Source organism: Loxodonta africana, chromosome 4 (assembly GCF_030014295.1).
Source record: "Loxodonta africana isolate mLoxAfr1 chromosome 4, mLoxAfr1.hap2, whole genome shotgun sequence".
NCBI classification, from domain to species: Eukaryota; Metazoa; Chordata; class Mammalia; order Proboscidea; family Elephantidae; genus Loxodonta; species Loxodonta africana.
Genome location: NC_087345.1, coordinates 7,529,041 through 7,550,102, shown reverse-complemented (window position 1 = coordinate 7,550,102; position 21,062 = coordinate 7,529,041). Strand labels below are relative to the sequence as shown.

Below are 21,062 nucleotides of genomic sequence, written 5' to 3'. Positions count from 1 at the left end.
AAAGGGGCTCCTGTCAGGGACATCTGGGGGCCCATAGGGTAGTGCCTTAGTCACCTAGTAACTAATTACCTAGTGCCACAAGTGGGTGGCTTTAAAGAAGACATCTATTTGCTCACAGTTCAGGAGACCGGAAGTCCAGATTTAGGGTGTGTCTCTAGGGGAGCATCCGTTTTTGTCTGTTTCAGCTTTGAATAGGTGGCAATCCTTGGCGTTCCTGGGCTTGTAGACGTACCTGCTGTGTAGTCTGTGTTCCTGTGGCATCTTCCTCCTGTGTGTGTGTCTGTATCTGTTCTGCTCTTTTTAGAACTCAGAAGTGATTAGGTTTAGGACCCAACCCACTCTAGCATGACCTCATTCATATAACAAAAGAAAACCCTATTTCCAAACAGAATCACATCCCAGGGTACAGGGGCCAGGAAACACATATTCTTGGGGACTACAATTCAGTCCACCACAGGTGGAACGTGTGGAGGCACACAGCTTCCTGACCAGCAAGGACCTCAGTCAGAGAAGTCAAGTGAGGTGACCAAAAAAAAAAAAAATTTTTTTTTTTTTTTTTTTAATACACAACACCTAGGGCCTGGTAGCCTGAGTTGGTTTACCTGTCCTGGGTAAACCAGACAGAGATCATTCCTCCCAATCAAGAGCTGAGAAAATGGAGGTCCACTGGGGTCACCCCAGCCGTACTTTGCAACCTAATCTCTGTCCTGGAGGAAACTTGGAGGCCTTGGCCTGAGCCCCAAAACACTATGCTGTAAGACCTATCTTTGACTTTCAGTAAACACGGTCATTTTAAGCTTTTAATTACTAGGATTACGCCTTTGCAGCCAGTCCTGCTGTTGACTAGAAAATACCAGCAGGAGGCAGACACTGTATGGATAAATTTCTCAGCTGGGCCGAGAAGAGTGGCACAGGAGTCGGGGTGGAAATGAATGCACGTACAATGTGGGCAAAGGTGTTTGAAGGTGGTCAGAATGCGGATCATAATACTAATGATAGCTGATATTTATTTAGCTCTTATTCTGTCCCAATGGAACCCTGGTGGCACAAATGATTAAGCGATCAGCTGCTAACTGAAATGTTGGCGGTTCAAACCCACCCAGCAGCTCCAAGGGAGAAAGACCTGGCTATCTGCTTCTGTAAAGATCACAGTCAAGAAAGCCCTATAGGGCATTTCTACTCTGTCATATGGCGTCGCTGTGAGTTGGAATTGACTCAAGGGTACCCCACAACACCACCACTCTGTGCCAATCTGTGCTCTAAGTGGTTTCCTGGCTTAACTCATTCAATCCGACAGCCACATGAGCTTATTACCTGCTCTTGGCCCCATTCTGCAGATGAGAAAACTGAAGTTCAGTGATATTAGATAAATCCCCCAAGATCATTCAGCTAGTTAGTGCCAAAGTCATGTTAGAACATAACTGGAACACACACACACACGAGAGAGAGATACTATAATCATTTCTTGACTTCCAGAACCCTCTCAGAGTGTGGCCCCCACAAGGTGTAATCTGAAGCCACGGGGGTTTATCTATTTTCGTCAGTGAAGGACTCAGGATCTTCCGAGGTTGTTCTGACTTCTGTGTTGCTGTACTTTGCTTCACAGTCAACTGAATTCATTAAAAAAAAAAAAAAAGTGAAAAATCAAGTCATGAAGATCCAAAAGCCCACAAGGCACGCAGTGTCAGACCTGGTGGTACGCTTGGAGATCATCTTGCCAGAGCCTCCCCTTGTTACAGCTTGGGGAAACTGAGGCTGAGAAGAGGGAAGGGAGGTGCCCATGCCAGCCTTCAGCTGAGCCCCAACCAGAACCGACACCCCCAGGCAGCCCCTCAGTGGCCTCCTGTCTCTGCCGCCCGGCCTGGGGGCCTGTCCCAGCCCCCCTCGCCTCACCGCCCCTCTCCTCCACGAGGTCTCCTCTGCTGCACCTGCCGCCCGGCGGAAAGCTGGTGGTCTATCGCGCACTCAAACCCCTTCACCCGTTCACGCCACAGACGCCTGGGGCTCCTCCTCTGGGACAGGCGCCCAGGCCACAGCTGACAGACCCTCCCTACAGATGCCCCGGGAGCGCCTAACACTGCGGTCCTCCCGTGGCTGCACCATCAGCCAGATGCCATGGGCAGACCCCAGTGTCATCCTCCCCTCTCTCTCTCTTCTCTCCGGCCCTCCCACCAGCATCCACCACCCTGTTAAACCAACTGTTCTGTTGCTCTGTTGAGACGGTCACTGCTCACCAATGCCCATAGAATTCCCAATCGGGGTCTTCCACACTCATCTGCAGGGCCCCACCTTTGTGCCACATCCTCGGGCTGCCCCACCATTCCCCCAGCAAGGTCCTCGGTCCTTCCCCTGGGCTGCTGTGGTCCCTTATCTCTCAGCTCTGGGTCAGGCTCTGTCTTCCTCAGGGCACCCTAAGACGTCCAGCACAGGGCCCAGCACCCACAAATGCTGAGCACCCATTTATTGCATCAATAGATAAGTGAGTGAATAATACTTATGTCTTCTTTTTTTATCGTGGTAAAATATATTTAACGAAACATTTGTCACTTCGACCGTTTTCACGTGTATAGTTCAGTCACACTAATCACATTCGTCTTTTGTACAGCCATCACCAGTGTTTCCAGATTTTTCCGTCACCCTGAACTGGAACTTGGTGCCCGTGAGTTGAGGCCAGCTCAACAGCAGCTAACAACAATAAGAACAAGCAGTAACTCGCCCTTCCTCCCTCTCTCCCCTCTCTCACCACTGTTAGTGTAAATGTTCGTAACCATGGGTCACCCCTGGTTTACCACTAATAAATTTTGGTCTCTATACACTTGCCTGTTCTAGATACTTCATATAAATGGGATCATACAGCATTTGTCCTTCCTGGGGTGATGGAATATTCTAAATCTTGATCCAGGTGTGGGTAATATGGGTGCGGACATCTGTCAAAACTCATTGAACTATACTCTTAAGGCCTGTGCAGTTCACTGCGTGTTTATACCTGTATTAAAAAGACATACAAGAAAAGACCCACGAACCCCCTCCCCCCGCCACAAGCATATCCCATGATGGGGAACACACTGTCTACTTCACATGACCCAGTCTGGTGGCTGCAGTGGGGTCACCTCTGATACAGGCCTAGGGGGGCATGACTGGCTCCCCCTTGGCAGCCACCTCATCATATATCCCAGGTCCCCCACCCAAGTCTTTCAGGGGCCAGAGGCTGCCAGGAAGACAAGGGACTAGCCTTATGGAGGGGCAGATGGTGGGGGTGGGGGCCAAAGGGTGACACATGGATATAGGACTCTAGCTGTGTCAACAGCTAGGCGCTATTTATAGGACACTGATGTCTTCGGTGTTGTGATTCATCCTCTCTGCTTAAATACGTCAGTATCTTTAGAACACAAAGCATGGCATTAGGAAAATTCTACGAATGGGGAGAGAAGGTGGGCTGAGAAGCCTGGAGTTTACAACCCAGACCAGAAGCCAGCAAGTTGGAGTCCTGGAATTTCCCAGACGGAAGGTTGGAGGCCCCAGAGCTTACCCCACCCCCACCCAGAGACCCCTCATACAGGAACCCCCTCTTCAGCCCCTGAGGAGGTGGACAGACAGTGACTCCATTTTGACAAATATAACCAAACCCCTGCTGCTCTGAGCTGGGTCTGTGTCTGGTGCAAATGAACAAAACTGAGTCTTTTAGAGCTTATAATCGGGAAAGGTTGGTGAAAGACACGGCTGATATTGCCATCCTGCTTTCTATTAGTCGTTTAATTTATTTTATAGATTTAAACTTATATGCTTATAATAAAATCAACCAAAATACAAAGAAAACCAAGCCAAACCAAACCCAGTGCTGTGGAGTCGTTTCCGACTCATAGCGACCCTATAGGACAGAGTAGAACTGCCCCATAGAGTTTCCAAGGAGCGCCTGGCGGATTCCAACTGCCGACCTTTCGGTTAGCAGCAGTAGCACTTAACCACTACGCCACCAAATATAAAGAAGGCTGTTTAAACAAACACAAATTTTAACTCTGGGCTTATGGAAGATGGTTGTTCCCTTAGCATCTGCCGTGGATTCAATGGTGTCCTCCAAAAAGTTACGCTGAAGTCCTAACCCCTGTACCTGTGCACGTGACCTTGTTTGGAAATAGGGTCTTTGCAGATATAATTAGTTAACACAAGGCCATACTGGAGTAGGGTGGGTCCTAACTCAATGTGAAAGGTGTCCTTATAAAAGGGGAGAAGAGACACAGAGACAGAAGAAGGATGGCCATGTGACGAAGGAGGTAAGATGGACTGATGCATCTACAAGTCAAGGAGCGCCAAGAATTGCTGGCATCGCTGGAAGCTAGGAGAGAGGCACGGGACAGTTTCTACCTCAGAGCCCTCAGAAGGAATCAACAAGGCCAATGCCTTGGTCTTGGACTCCCAGCCTACAGGGCTGTGAGAGAATAAATTTCTGTTCTTATAAGTCACCCAGTTTGTGCTGCTTTGTTATCACAGCCCTAGGAAGCTAACACAGCACCCAAGCATCCAATTTATTTCTGAATTTTATTTTGGTTTTACAGTAGCAAGAAAATCCTGATTCACACTGATCCTCACAGATAAGTACCTGCATGTGGTAACTTTTTGGGGGTGTGTAATGTAAAATGAACAATAAACACCTGTGAAAGCAGCAGTCAAGAAATCAAACATATTGCATTGGACAGATCTGCTGCAAAAGACCTCTTTAAAGTGTTAAAAAGCAAAGATGCTGCTCTAAGGACTAAGGTGCACCTGACCCAAGCCATGGTGTTTTCAATCACCTCATATGCGTACAAAAGCTGGACAATAAATAAGGAAGTCTGAAGAATTGACACCTTTGAGTCATGGTGTCGGCAAAGGATATTGACTGCCAGAAGAAAGAACAAATCTGTCTTGGAAGAAGTACAGCCAGAATGCTCCTTGGAAGCAAGGATGGGGAGACTGTGTCTCATATGTTCTTTGGACATGTTATCAGGAGAACATCATGCTTGGCAAAGTAGAGAGTCAGCGAAAAAGAGGAAAACCCTCAAAGAGATAGGTTGACACAGTGGCTGCAACCGTGGGCTCAAACATAACAAAGATTGTGAGGATGGTGCAGAACTGGGCAGTGCTTCATTCTGTTATCCGTAAGGTCGCTATGAGTCGGAACCGACTTGACAGCACCCAACAACAAAAACAACATCTACTTCTGAAAAATCAATCATTGAAAACCCTACGGAGCACAATTTTCCTCTGAAACACATAGGGTTGCCATGGGTTGGAGTCTATCCTGTTCACAACCGTATCTCCTGAGTCTAGAATGGTTCGTGGCACATCAAAAAAAAAAAACAAACAAAAATACAGTTGCCATGGAATTGGCTCTAACTCACTCAACCCACCAACATGAGCCGACCTTTCAGTCTGAAGTTGCCCCGCCTGCCCGCCGAGCGGTATAGTCGTAGGCCTCTTCCCCACTTATGTTCCAGAGATGTGGGGCGGGGGAGACAGGAGGAGATGGATGGCCTACAACAAAGCACCTGAGTGAGTGTTGTGAAGGGAAAAAAGCAGGTAAGTGGGATAGAGACCACTCAGTGGGGAGGCAGGGCAACTCAGGCTGTGTGGTCAGGGAGGGAAAGAGCCCTGGTGGCACAGTGGTTAAGCACTTGGCTGCTAATAGAAAGGTCAGCAGTCCGAACCCACCAGCCATTCTGCGGGAGAAAGATGTGGGAGTCTGCTTCCGCAAAGATTACAGCCTAGGAAACCCTGTGGGGCAGTTCTACCCTGTCCTACACGGTTGCTACGAGTTGGAATCAACTCGATAACAGTGGGCTTGGCTTGGTCAGGGAGGAAAGGCCACTTGGAGCGAGGCTTCCAAAGCAAGGAAATGGGCCCACAAAGCCAAAGTCCGAAGGGAGCAAGCTTCCACATCGATGGTCTGGCAGCCCAACGGCAACCTGGAGAACCCAGGTTCTTTCCTGTCTTTGCTCTGCCATCCACAACGAGCCATTCTGTCAGTCATTAGATAAATATACATCAAGCACCTGCTGGGAATTTAGCCAAGAACACAGCAGACCAATTCCCGCAGTCATAGAAATTTCAGTCCTGTCCAAAGACCTAAGGAGCCCTGGCCATGTAACAGTTAAGAGCTCGGCTGCTAACTGAAAAGTTGGTAGTTCAAACCTACCCAGCAGCTCCATGGGAGAAAGACCTGGCAGTCTGCTCCCGCAAAGCTGACAGCCAAGAAAATCCTACGGGGCAGTTCTACTCTGTCACATGGAGTCCCTATGACTCAAAATCGACTCAATGACACGTAACAACAATAAGCAAACAACAGCAAAAAATTTTAAAAAACCAAACCCGTTGTCGTCGAGTCGATTCCAATTCACAGCAACCCTATAAGACAGAGCAGAGCTGCCCCGTAGGGTTTCCAAGGCTGTAAATCTTTACAGAAGCATCTTTCTCCTGCGAGCAGTTGGTGGGTTCAAACCTAGCAGCCGAGCGCTTTATCATTGGGCCACCAGGGCTCAATGTATGTGTCAGGTGGGAACTGTGCTATGAAGACATATAACAGAGTGAGGACACCGAACTTGACGAGAAAGGTGCATTCCATTTAGAGTGATCAAGGAGGTCTCAGGGTCTTGGGGACATCTGAGCAGAGATGTGGAGGAGGGAGGGAGCCACGGGGGTAGCCGTGGAAACAGAGGGAACAGGGCAGCAAGGCCTGCAGGTAGAGGGCTCACAGGACGTTGGAGAATCTAGGAGGCCACTGTGGCTGGAGCAGTGGAAGCCACGGGAAGGAGGTGGGACACAAGGCCTGCCAGGAGGCGGGGCCAGCCCTGTAAAGGACCACCGGTGGCTCTGATGACTGCACCTGGCTTAGATTTCAGGGTGGTGTCCCCGTGGGGTCCAGATGCAACAGTCCTAGCATCTCATCGAGACAAGAAATTCCTGAGGGAGAAAGCGACTGTTAGGAGTTGAATTGCGTTCCCCAAAATATGAGTGGAATTCTTGGCCCCTGTACCTGTGGATGTGATCCTATTGGGAAATAGGGGTTTTCTTTTGTTATGTTAATGAGGTCATGCCAGAGCAGGATGGGTCCTAAGTCTAATCCCTTCTGAATTATAAAAAGACCAAAATAGATGCAGAGACACAGGGGACGACAGACGCCATATGAGGACCGTCTACAAGCCAAGGATCACTGAGGAACCAAGGAACGCTTAGGGCTGCTGATGAGGAAGGAGGCTACACGGCCCAGGCCCTGATTTAGACTTCTAGCCTCCTGAACTGTGAGAAAATACTTCTGCTCTTTAAAGCCACCCACTTTTAGCATTTGTGCCACAGCAGTACTAGGTGGCAAAGACAGAACTCATCGCTTGCCTTTTCTGCAGGGGCAAAGAACCCCAGCAGCTTCCACTCCTGCCTCATGGGCCAAAACGGGCTCGTTTGGCCTTTTGGGAACCAATCACGGGCAAGGCAGATGGGATTCCCAGAACTGATTAGGTCTTCTGGGGTGAAGCAGATGCCTGGTCAGCCCTCATGTCCACTTTAGTGGGGCTGTAGGGTAGACAAGGGCTGGACGGTGAAAAGCTCTGAGGCTCAGGCATGGCCTCCAGGTTTGATTCTAGCTGCAATGAGAAGCCGTGCGAGGGTCTGGTGGATTTTTCTCTATTATACGTTTGCTTTCTATTTCAGTCATTTCTGCTCTTATCTGTGTTATTCCTTCTACTGTCTTTTGGTTTATTTTGCTTTTCTTTTTCTAACTCCCTGAGATGGATACTTAGCTCATTGATTTTCATCCTTTCATCACTTCTAAAATACGCATTTTAGGCTCTAAATTTCCCTCCAGCCACCACAATAGTTCCATCCCACAAGTGATGATATGTGGTATTTTCATTATTGCCCAGTTTTAAAATGTTTGATAACACTCACTGGGATTTCTCTTTTGACCCATGGAGTCTTTTGGTTTCCTTTTTTGGTTTTTTAGAAGTGTATTGCTTTCTTTCAAACACTGAGGTGGGGTGGGGGTGGGAATTTTGTACTTATCTCTTTTTGTTATTGGTTTCTGGCTTGCTTCTCCTCTGGCCAGAGAACATGCTGTATATGTGTTCAATTTTTGGAAATTTGTTGACACTTGCTTTATGGTCCAGTGTATGGTCAATTTTGCTCCTTGTTACATGTTTACTTGAAAAGAATGTGAAACCTACATTTAATTGGGGATGGAGCTTCCCTCATCAACTGGGTCCAAACCAAAACCAAACCCACTGCCATCAAGTCACTTCCAGCTCATAGCAACCCTGCAGAGCAGGGTAGGACTGCCCCATAGGGTTCCCAACATTGTAAATCTTTATGGAAGCAGACTGCCACATTTTTCTCCAACAGAGCAGATAGTGGGTCGGAACCTCTGGCCTTTTGGTTAGCAGCTGAGCGCTAAACCACTGCACCCCCAGGGATCCTTGTCAATCGGGTCAAGTTTGTTAACTGAGTTGTTCAAATCTTTATCTCTACTCATTTATTGTTTGCTTTTCAAATTTTACAAGCTACTAAGACAGGCTGATTAAAGTCACCCACTAAGACCAAGGAGCCGTCTGCTTTTCCCTGTGGTCGTCCTGGTCCTTGCTACACAAACTTTGAAATTCTATTACGATAAAGGAATTGACAGTTGTTCTATCTTCCTCATCCACGCAGAGTCGGGGCCTCTCTGGGCTCCATGGCAGACAGCGATGTGTCCTGCACTGGAGCCCTGTTCACACCGTGTACAGTTGTGGAGAGACCAGGCACTGTGTCTGCCTTTCCCATAGCTAATCCTTCAGCTCCCCAAGGGCAGAGGGGCTGCTGAATGGGAGAAGTGGCATGGGAAGTGGGTCTGGAAGGCCAGTGGTCAGCCTGGACAAAGGGAGAGGCAGGTGGATCCAGCATTCTTCTCTCTGTAGAGAGCCTATTAACTGGGTTGTCTTCAGCCAGCACACAGGGGTATACATCACCATCTGACATTCGGACAGGCCCCTCGTACCTCACCTCCACCGTCTGTCATAAATGGCCCTGTAAGGAGACACGTTTGGATGGAGCGTGTCCTGCCGAGAACAAGGCAGAGGCAGAAAGCAGACAGGGCTGAGGCCCTGCCTGGCTCAGCAGTACCCGCAGGAGGCCAGAGTGTCTGATGAACCAGGGCAGGTTGACTTGGGGCTAGGGTGCTGCGGAAGGTTCCAAGGACATCAGGCTGCAGTGGGCACTGTGTGGGGTCTTGTCCAGGTAGAGGGAAAACCAGCACAGGGCCCAGGACATGGAGCCCTATCCTAACCCTAGGCCTCATCATGGCACCAGGCCTGGGCCCCTCTGTACCCTAGACTTCCAGAAGCAACCTTGATGAGCCTGAGGAGCAAACAGGCAACAGAAACAGAGACTCCAAGGGCCCAGGGTCCCTGTGACCACCCCACACCCCCATGTCCCATTCCTGAAAGCTTCTCGATTCCTAGGTCCCGGGGCACCTCTCCCTGGCTGCTCCTCTAGCTCTGCCTCCTCTTTCCAGTTCCTCAGGCTGGAGGCCTGGACCCCCCTGCACACTCCTGTCCCTCTGCTCCCCCTCCCCGATGGAGTCTGCCACAAGGCCTGTCCACCGTGCTCCTGTAGTTCTACCCAAAATTTAAGGGGCGCACACTCTCAGGGGCCCACCCAGCATGTGCGACCCCAAGAGAGAGCACCTTCTTAAATTTTGCACCCTGGATGCCTCACTTGCCTCACCCTAGTCCCAGCCGTGCCACTGCCGTACACTTGTTCAGGCCTCCCTAGAGTCCCACCTGAGACCCCTGAGGGCTGTCCCACGGCCATTTCGAGCCCCACAGCCCACTCTCTACCCCACAGCCCGAGCCATCTTCCCAAGATGCTTGCCTCCCTTAAGACCTGCCCGTGGGTCTCCTCAGTTCAGGAAGAGGCCCGTCTGCTTACCTGCACATTCTGCCCTTGCCTGCCTCTCTAGCCTCACCTCTGGGCTCCAGCCACACTGGCCTCTCCAGCCTCACCTCCGGACTCCAGCTACGCCTGCCTCTCCAGCCAGCTTCACCACTGGGCTCTGGCCACACCTGCCTCTCCAGCTTCACCTCTGGGCTCCGGCCACATTGGCCTCCCCAGCCTCACCTCTGGGCTCCAGCCATACCTGCCTCTCCAGCCTCACCTCTGGGCTCCGGCCACACTGTACTCTCCCACTTCCTAGATGTACCAGGCTCTCCCTCCCCCCGCCTCTCCTCGCCCACCCCCACCCCTGACCCCTTCACCTGGTCAAACTCCTCTTCACCCACCTGATCCCAGTTCAGTTTTTTTTTTTTTTTTCCTCTCAGAAAAGCCAGTCCTGACTCCCAGTCTAGGCCAGGTCTGCTGTTTAGTGCTCTCCTAGTCTACCCCCAGGAGCCCTAGTAGCACAGTGGTTAAGAGCTCGGCTGCTAGCCAGAAGGTCAGCAGTTTGAATCCTCTCGCCGCTCCTTGGAAACCCTATGGGGCAGTTCTGATCTGTCCCGTAGGGTCACTGTGAGTCGGAGTCAACCGGATGGCAATGGGTTTTTGCGTGTGTGTGTGTGTGATTTTTTTTAGTCTGTACCTTCCTCCAGAGCACTTTCTCCCCCGTAGCTTTACGTCATTTTGCATTGTTATTTCATGACCGTCTGTCTTCCCTGGAGCCCTGGTGGTTAGTGGTTATGAGGTACAGCTGCTAACCAAAAGGTTGGCAGTTTGGATCTACCAGCTGCTCCTTAAAAATCCTATGGGGAAGTTCTACTCTGTCCTATAGGGTCGCTCTGAGTTGGAAGCAACTCGATGGCAACAGGTGTTTTTTTTAATATAATTTTTATTGTGCTTTAAGTGAAAGTTTACAAATCAAGGCAGTCTCTCACACAAAAACCCATATACACCTTGGTACACACTCCCAGTTACTCTCTCCCCTAATGAGACAGCCCGCTCTCTCCCTCCACTCTCTCTTTTCCTGTCCATTTCGCCAGCTTCTAACCCCCTCCACCCTCTCATCTCCCCTCCAGGCAGGAGATGCTAACATAGTCTCAAGCGTCCTCCTGATCCAAGAAGCTCACTCCTCACCAGCATCCCTCTCCAACGCATTGTCCAGTCCAATCCCTGTCGAAGAGTTGGTTTCGGGAATGGTTCCTGTCCTGGGCCAACAGAAGGTCTGGGGGCCATGACCACTGGGGTCCTTCTAGTCTCAGTCAGACTATTGAGTCTGGTCTTATGAGAATTTGGGATCTGCAGCCCACTGCTCTCCTGCTCCCTCAGGGGTTCTCTGTTGTGTTTCCTGTCAGGGCAGTCCTCAGCTGTAGCCGGGCACCATCTAGTTCTTCTGGTCTCAAGATGGTGTAGTCTCTGGTTTATGTGGCCCTTTCTGTCTCTTGGGCTCATAATTACCTTGTATCTTTGGTGTTCTTCATTCTCCTTTGCTCCATGTGGATTGAGACCAACTGATGCATCTTAGATGGCTGCCTGCTGGTGTTTAAGACCCCAGACGCCACTCTTCAAAAGTGGGATGCAGAATGTTTTCTTAATAGATTTTATTATGCCAATTGACTTAGACATCCCCTGAAACCATGGTCCCCAGACCCCTGCCCCTGCTACGCTGGCCTTTGAAGCATTCAGTTTATTCAGGAAATTTATTTGCTTTTGGTTTAGTCCAATTCTGCTGACCTCCCCTGTATTGTGTGCTGTCTTTCCCTTCACCTAAAGTAGTTCTTATCTACTATCTAATTAGTGAATGCCCCTCTCCCACCCTCCCTCCCTCCCCCCTCTCGTAACCACAAAAGAATGTTTTCTTCTCGGTTTAAACTATTTCTCAAGTTCTTATAATAGTGGTCTTATACAATATTTGTCCTTTTGCAACTGACTAATTTCACTCAGCATAATGCCTTCCAGGTTCCTCCATGTTATGAAATGTTTCACAGATTCCTCACTGTTCCTTACCGCTGTGTAGTATTCCATTGTGTGAATATACCATAATTTATTTATCCATTCATCTGTTGATGGACACCTTGGTTGCTTCCATGTTTTTGCTATTGTAAACAGTGCTGCAATAAACATGGGTGTGCATTTATCTGTTCGTGTAAAGGCTCTTATTTCTCTAGGATATATTCCAAGGAGTGGGATTGCTGGATCGTATGGTAGTTCTATTTCTAGCTTTTTAATGAAGTGCCAAATCGATTTCCAAAGTGGTTGTACTATTTGACATTCCCACCAGCCGTGTAGAAGTGTTCCAATCTTTCCACAGCCTCTCCAACATTTACTATTTTGTGTTTTTTGGATGTGTGCCAGCCTTGTTGGAGTGAGATGAAATCTCATAGTAGTTTTGATCTGCATTTCTCTAATGGCTAATGATCGTGAACATTTCCTCACATATCTGTTAGCTACCTGAATGTCTTCTTTAGTGAAGTGTCTATTCATATCTTTTGCCCATTTTTTAATTGGGTTGTCTTTTTCCAGTTGAGTTTTTGCAGTATCATGTAGATTTTAGAGATCAGGCGCTGATCAGAAATGTCATAGCTAAAAACTTTTTCCCAATCCGTAGGTAGTCTTTTTACTCTTTTGGTGAAGTCTTTGGATGAGCATAGGTGTTTGATTTTTAGGAGCTCCCAGTTATTCAGTTTTTCTTCTACATTCTTTATAATGTTTTGTATACTGTTTATGCCATGTATTAGGGCTCCTAACAGGCAACAGGTGTTTTTACAGGTCTGTCTTCCCTGCTAAAATGTAAGTTTCTTGGGAGCAGGTACTGTGTCTGGTGTTGTTGCCATCAGGTCCGTAGAACCCAGCACAGCACCTGACACATTAGCAGTTACTAGATATTTACTGAATAAACAGCTGAATAAGTGAGTGAGCCCCGTCGTGTAGAGACAGAAGGAACAGAAAGGGAGGGCAGAAGACGGGAAGGAAGAGAGGAAGGGAGGGAGAGAGGGAGGCGGGAAGAGAGGGAGGGAGGAAAATCAGAAAAGGGACAGAAGAAGGGAAAGGCAGAAGATAGGAAAGAAAGTGAGAAGGAGAAAAGAGAAGTACAAAAAACTAACAGCAAACTGAGAGGGAGCAATAGGTAGAAAGAGGACCAAGAGGGAAGAGAGCCAATCTTCTGGAAGGTTCTGTGCACCCACGCCCAGGCTCCCCCTGGCTGGCTTGGACAGCCCTAGAGCCAGCCCCACACCTGGTGGCCAGTGGTGTCCCTCCAGCTCCAGCGCCCCCAGCCTGCTGCCACCCCTCCGCCGTTTGGCGAGATTTGCAGAGACAAGTAGTGGCAGCAGCTGCACAAGGTTCTTCTTGGCTGTACACCTTAGCTTGGGCTCGTCAGCCAGCGTCCTTGAAGTGGCAGGAGGGGGCAAGAGCAGATAACCCGCACCTCTGTCGGGGGTTGGTGGGATCTTGGGGTGGAAGGCGGGCCCTACCTTGCAGGCGTCATAGATTTCAGGAAAGCCCTGATTCACACCTCTCTAGCACTTCTGGGAGGGAAGCGTCTATTGCAGCTGGTGGTTGTTTCTGCCTAGTCAGTTCCGACTCATGACTACCCCGTGAGTGCAGAGTAGAGCTGCTCCACAGAGTTTTCAAGGCTTCTATTACAGGGGTTAAGTCCAATTTCCAGTCAGACAGTTCTGCTAGACCCTTCCCCAATCCCGGGGAACTGGCACTCTCAATAAACCATGATGCTCTGCTCCAAACACACTCGCTATACCCGTTCTGTTGCCATCCAATCGGTTCTGACTCGCAGAGACCCTGCAGGACCGAGTAGAGCTGCCCCTTAAGGTTTCCAAGGCCATAATCTTTACAGAAGCAGACTGCCACATCTTTCTCCCACAGAGTAGTTGATGGATTCGAACCACTGACCTTTGGGTTAGCAGTTGAGCACTTAACCACTGCACCATCAGGGCTCCTTCCCCAAGCACGCAGCTATCCCTGATTCTCTCCCAAGTGTTCGCTGTACAGCTAACCATTCTCATTTCCTCTGGTGATGCCAAAAGAAAGTCTTAATTAGCGCCTCTCTCTTCAACACTTGGAAACCCTGGTTAGCTCTGGTTAGCCTGACTGCTAACCAGAAGGTTGGCAGTTCGAATCCACCAGGTGCTCCTTGGAAACCCTATGGGGCTGTTCTACTCTGTCCTATAGGGTCACTATGAGTCGGAATCGGCTCGACGGCAACGGGTTGTGATGGAAGTGTGAAGACTGAATTTCTACATACATCTGGCTAGTAAATGCTCAGTAAATGTCAACTATTTTTTTTTATTATATATATATATATTTTGGTAGTGATATTACTAGCAGAGTGCCAAAAGGGCCTGTGAGTTTTAATGGCCTATGAAATGTTTTTGACACTGAAAAAACGTGCAGATGACAAAATACAAAAAGAAAAGGACAAAATCAAAATAATAATTAATCCATTCAGAAAGCTGTATAGCTCAAAAAGAAAAAGATCAAACCTCTACAGAAAAAGGTGTGAATCTGCAGAAGAGAGAATCCAAAAAGTTAACAAGCAAGAGGATAAGGTGTTCAAAAGTGACCGTAATCCGAAAAATTAAAATGAAATAGTGATGACATAACAATAAGGGTTCACTTGACACCTATTTGTGTTCCGGAGTAGAATTGCTCCATGCGGTGTCTTTGGCCGTAATCTTCACCAAAGCAGATCACCAGGCCTTTCTTCCACAGCGTCTATAGGTGGGTTTGAACCACCAACCTTTCAGTTAGTAGACAAGCACTAACAATTTGTGCTACCTTTTTACATCTACGAGACGGGCAAAAATTTTAAAACCAAAAAAAAAAAAAAACCCATTGCCGTGGAGTTGATTCCGACAAGTAGTGATCCTACAGGGTAGACCTATAGAGCCGAACTGTCCCACAGGGTTCCCCAGGCTGTAATCTTTACAGACGCAGACTGCCACGTCTGTCTTCTACAGAGCTGCTGGTGAGTTCAAACCACCGACCTTTTGGTTAGCAGCCGAGCACTTAACCGCTGCGCCACCAGGGCTCCTTGGCAAAAATAAGGCAGCTCAATGATACCGCAGGTCGGACGGGGATGTGAGGATGACATCGAAGCCGGAAGCTATGCTGAGGGCAGGGGACGGGATGGGCAGCCCTGGGGAAGGCCGCTCCAGCACTACCCCCAACGCCGATCGGAGGTCAAACCACTGTGCTCCATTGTCATTGGCTGATTTTCGAAGTCGGTCACTAGGGCTTTCTTCCCAGTCTATCTGAGTCTGGAAGCTGCACTGAAAGCTGTCCGGCATCACAGCACCACACAAGCCTCCACTGACAGACGGGTGTTGGGTGCGAATGAGGTGCTCTTGCCGGGAATCGAACCCAGGTCTTCTTCAGAGAAGGCAAGAATTCTTCCACTGAACCACCACTGCCTCCTCGGGCAACGATTCTGAGGAAATTTTCTCCCGGCCATGAGGCTTTTAGAGGACAAGTCCTTTCTCTTGACCCCCGTCCCGGTCTCTGTCAGAGCCTCCCCGGTCCAGCGGCTCAGAGAGGCCCCCAGTGAGCTCCCTCGGGCCTGCTCGCTCCCTCGCCGCCATCTTTGAAAGCCCACCAGTTCCCAGCAGCGCCGCAGCCCTTCGCCTGGCGCCTGCCTGCCTGAGGAGCCCGAAGCCGTGGTTTAATTTGTCTTCCCTCACAGGAGTGGGTATTAACAACCGCTGAAATGCAGTTTCCCGCTGTGGAGAGAGTGTCGTGAAGCCGCCTGAAGAAGGAGCGCTGCTGGTGTGCCACCACGGCAGAGACAGGGTCGGGGGAAAGAGGTGAGGGGAGCCCTGGCTCCGGGGAAGCCCCCCGCCCCACAGGCCCCTCCCCCGCACCCTCCTTAGCACCTGGGGGCTCCTCCCCACCCCCGGGCCTTCCTCAGTCAATCTGAGGCCACAAACATTGACCAGCCATTTCTCAGGGCCTCAGCTGAGCCCCCGGTGAGCCAGACCTGGGAACCCCCACCCGACCTCCAGGGGCTGCCCTGTACCGACAGAGCACAGAGGGAGAACACAAAGCAGGCCCGCGTGTCCAAAGGGCAGTGGTATAGACAGGGGGAGGGCACTGGTTAGCGGCTCAGGCCCAGGTCCACCCTGTACCTGCTGGTAACTTGGGGCAAGTTTTGCAGCCCACCCAGCCTTAGCTTCCTCGAATCAGCCACAGGCGAGGTCATGCGAATGGGGCGGAGGATGGTGTTGGGTGCTGCCAAGTTGATTCTGACTCATAAGGACCCCATGTGACAGAGAAAACTGCCCCATCCTGGGCCGTAATCTTTACAAGAACAGATCCTTCTTCCACAGAGCCGCTGAGTGGGTTCAAACCACCAACCTTTCAGTTAGCAACCGAGCACATCACCACTGTGCCACCAGGGCTCTTTATGCCTACCCTAGGGCCTAGCAATTCTGCTTTTAGGATTATACCCTAGAAGAGTGAGAGCGTGTGCCCACAGGAAGACATACGCAAGTATGTTCCTTGCAGCTTTACTCAGTTGCCAAAAAAAAAAGGGAAACAGCCTAAATGACAGTCAACAGGACAATGGATAAATTGTGGTATAAATACCTACACAATGGAACGATCTCCTGCTACAGGCAACAACTGGAAGAATCTCACAGACGTGGTGAGTGAAAGACGCCAGACCCAAAAGACTGCAGTCAGTGTGATTCCGGGTACATAATGCACAAAACCGGTAAAACCGGACAACCGTCAGAATAGTGGTTACCTCTGGAGTACCCCGGTGGTGCATGAGGGTAACCTGCTCCACTGCGGAGCGAAAGGTTGGATGTTCGAGTCTACCCAGAGGTGCCTCAGAAGAAAGGCCTGGCAATCTACTTCCGAAAAACCAGCCACTGAAAACTGTGTGGAGCACAGATCTACTCACACACGGTTCTGTGTCACACACATGGGATCTCAGCGTTTCGAGGGCAGGTCCTGTTCTCAGAGCTCGGTCCCTCTCATGCCTAAAATAGGCCCTGTCACATAGTAGGTGCCCAATACTGTTAACCAGTGACCTGACTCAGCAATATACTCCGAGCCAATGAATTGAATTCTTTGGAATTCATGAGGCAAAGTTACATTCAGCTAGGCCGTGGTACCGAGGCCAAGACACTTGAGTTTAGGGTTGTACGTGAGTTCCAGACAGGCTTGCCACATTCTTGCTGGGTGACCTTGGACAAGTGCCACAACCTCTCTGAGCCTCAGAGCGAATGATAACGTCCATCTCGGGAGGCTCTGTAGGAGTCCATAACAGAAAGCTTATCCAGGACCCAGCCCAGACTGGCGCATAGTTAGCGCTCACAAAGCAGAACTAAATAAATGGAGACAGCCAGAGCAATGCTTTTAAAAATGTCGTTAAAATTCTGCCTTGCTCTTTATTCCCTATAATTGTCACACAGAGAATTTAGAAATTATTAGTCACATTGGCAGCAATCCCCCTTCCCAGCCCACTGGCGCATCAGAAGGGTGCCGTGGCACACTGAGAGCTGTGAATGGCGTGAGGTTTAAAACGAGCCGCACGCAGCTCACCAGCTCACGGGCGGGCTGTTCTCTCCATCTCCCGAGAAAGGCAGTGACTCAGGCATGAGTGATGGCTACAGATGCCTTCCCAGAAAGGATCACTGTCCTTTGTTCTAAGAGTTGACTCATGTGCCCCACGCTACTCGCCTCTATAATTCTTAAGGAAGCTCCGCAAGGAATCGGATAGGAGAGGGAGTGGTGGGCCTTTCTCTGCTCCCTCAGGGGGTATTTAGCAGTAATGGCTCCATTTCTCCACCCTCCCCCATTCCTCCACCCTCCCCCATTCCTCCACCCTTTGCAATGGAATTTGCTACTCCTCCCTTTGAGAGATACAGCCTCTAGCCACCCTCTCCCTGGGACGTCCACCATCGTCTGTTGGTTTGTTGCACTGTGGTGGCTTGCATGTTGCCGTGATGCTGGAAGCTGTGCCGCCCATATTTCAAATACCAGCAGGGTCACCTGTGGTGGACAGGTTTCAGCAGAGCTTCCAGACTAACACAGGCTAGGAAGAAAGGCCTGGCAATCTACTTCTGAAAATCAGCCAATGAAAGCCCTCTGGAATATTGTCCGATATCGTGCTGGAAGATGAGCCCCATAGGTTGGAGGCTCTCAAAATACGCCATGGCCAAAACAACGGACTCGAGCATACCAACGACCATGACGATGGCACAGGACGGGGCAGTGTTTTGTGCTGTTGTGCACGGGGTCACCATGAGTCAGGACTGACTGGACCGCCACTAACGACCCTGGGATCTGGCCAGGCCATGTGACTCGTTTTGGCTGACTGACTGTGGAAGAAGTGCCAGCGTGCCTGCTCCAAGCCCAGGTCCAAGGAGCCTCACCTGCTCCCACATGCTCTTTGGGCCCCAACACCTCCATGGGAACAACCTGGGCTGGCTGCTAAGGGAGGAGAGACCATGGGGCACCGAGTCAGCCCAGCTGTCCCCGTCTAAGCCCCACAGATATGAGGGAGCAGGCCAGATTGGCCAAGCTGCAGGCGGACCACAGATGCATGAGGTAGCCCAGCCAAGAGTGGAAGAACCGTCCCGCTGAGCTGTCGCTTCATAGCAAAAACACACGGTGTGGTTTTCTGAGCCACTGAGTGTTGGGGCTGTTTGTTAGCTACAGCTGACTGATACACTTGTTCCCTGAGAACAGCCTTGGTCCTCCCCACTAAGTGCAGTCAGGTGTGGGGGCTCAGAGGCCCAGTCCCTGGCTCCCCTCCCTTACCTGTGCCTGCCCCAAGCCCCCAACAGCTGGATCTGCCTCTGGCTCCCCTTCCTTACCTGTGCTAGCCCCAAGCTTCCAACAGTTGGCTTTGCTAGCTAGTCCAGCAGGAAACCCAGGAAGCCACTCGGGCTGACCCAAGGTCTGTAGCACCAACTTTCATCCAAAACCAAAACCCACTGCCATTGAGTAGATTCCAATTCATAGTGACCCTATGGGACAGAGTAGAACTGCCCCAAAGAGTTTCCAAGGAGCGCCCGGTGGATTTGAACTGCCGACCTCTTGGTTAGCAGCTGTAGCACTTAACCATTACGCCACCAGGGTTTCCCACTTTCATCCACAGCCCATAATATTCCCAGACTTCTGCCCCATATTCCCAGAGACTCTGCTTTGAGCTGCAGCCTCCTTCCTGAGCCCAGCCTGGTGACTGAGCACTCCATCCGTGTTGAGTGATGCTGGAGAGGGGACCACTGGTGCTCCCTGGCCTGTGGACTCACTGGCAGCTGACCGCTGCCATGGATGATGTCTGCTGGAGGAGCTCAGAGGGCCCCGCCAGAGTGTCTACCACCTGCGACGGAAGCCGGCAGAGGCCCTGCTCAGGCAGATCACCCGAGAGCCTGCTGCAGTTATCCAGGCCCAACGTCTGCCTGCTGCGCCCACGCCCTAGATGGCCCTCCAGGCACTGAGCCTGACCCAACTTTGCCCGCTTTGCCCCTGAATGTCCTGCCTGCCTACCATGGCAGCTGAGCAGCCCTCTCCACTCCCTGGATGAGGAGGGCTGTGATCTACTCAGTGTCAGCTCATTCTCTCCCTCCTCTCACCCCCAAGACCACCCTGACAGCGCTCCTGCTAAGCTCACTGCTGTCCTGATCAGAGCCGCTGCCCACCGGGTGCTCAGCGCACCAGCACAGGGTGGGGCTGCAGCACAGGACCTCGCTGGGCTCAGCCACACCCCCTAGAGGTGGGCACTGTGCTGACCCTCTTCCCAGGTGAGGAAATCGGGGTGCAGAAGAGTTAAGTCACCAGGGTGATGGTTTTCCAGGCCTGAGGGGGTTCCTGAGACACGTTCCTGTTATAGGGTGTACTGTGTCCCCCCAAAAATGTGTGTTGAAGCCTGTTGTGGATTGAATTGTGTCCCTCAAAAATGCGCATTAACTTGGTTATGCCATGATTCCCAGTATTGTGTGGTTGTCCACCATTTTGAGATTACCCTGTGTGTTGTAAATCCTAACCTTTATGATGTTAATGAGGCAGGATTAAAGGCAATTATGTTAATAAGGCAGGACTCAGTCTATAGGATTAGGTTGTGTCTTGAGTCAATCTCTTTTGAGATATAAAAAAGAGAAGCGAGCAGAAAGGAGAAGGACATCGTTACCACCAAGCAAGAAGAGCCAGGAGCAGAGTGTGTCCTTTGGACGCAGGGTCCCTGTACTGAGAACTCCTAGACCAGGGGAAGATTGATGACAAGGACCTTCCCCACAGAGCTGACAGAGAAAGAAGGCCTTCCTCTGGAGCTGGCGCCCTGAATTCGGACTTCTAGCCTCCTAAACTGTGAGAGAATAAACTGCTGTTTGTTAAAGCCACCCACTTGGGGTATTTCTGTTATAGTAGCACAAGATAACTAAGAAAAAGTCCTAACCCCGGAACCTCAGAATGAGACCTTATTTAGAAATAGGGTCTTTGCAGATGTAATTAGTTAAGATAAGGTGACACTGGAGTAGGACAGGTCCTAATTCAATACGACTGGTGTCCTTACATGAAGAGAAGAAGAGACAGACATGGACACACACAGGGAGAGTCCATGTGAGGATGTGGGCAGAGACTGGAGCGATGCAGCCACAAGCCAAGAACGCCTGGGGCCACCAGAAGCTGGAAGAGACAAGGCAGCATTCTCCCCTAGAGCCTTCAGAGGGAGCATGGCCCTGCTGACACCCTGATTTCATCCTTTCAACCTCCAGAACTTCAAGACGATCAACTGTTTTCATCCCCCAGTTTGTGGCGCTTGGTTGCAGCAGCCGCAGAAAGCTGATAGGCCTTCCTGGGGACAGGTGGGCCCAGGGTCTGAGCTGGACAGAACTTGGCCATTGGGAGAGTGTTCCAGTCACACGGGGTGGAAGGTTTGACTTTAAAGGACCGTCACTTCTGCACTCCCTCCTTCTCCCTAGTAATAGCTTACTTCCCGGACGCCTCGGTCATCTTCCGTCATCTCCATATTGCAGAATGCAGCAGGCATGAAATAAAAATGTCAACTAGCTCGTTAATAATGTCTACATGGATTACGTGTTGAATGGATAATATTTTGTATGTGTTGAGTTAAATAAGCTTAAGATTCAAATTGATTTCACCTGATT

General features: G+C 50.3%; 1 long non-coding RNA gene across 1 annotated transcript in view; it reads right to left on the bottom strand.

Moving 5' to 3' along the window:
- Positions 1-677: 677 nt before the first annotated feature.
- The window catches only part of LOC135231152 (uncharacterized), a 73,999-nt gene continuing 53,614 nt past the window's right edge, over positions 678-21,062 (bottom strand). Inside the window, exon 3 of the long non-coding RNA XR_010321666.1 lies at positions 678-1,610. This is a non-coding gene — a long non-coding RNA (uncharacterized LOC135231152). The remainder of the gene's footprint in view (positions 1,611-21,062) is intronic.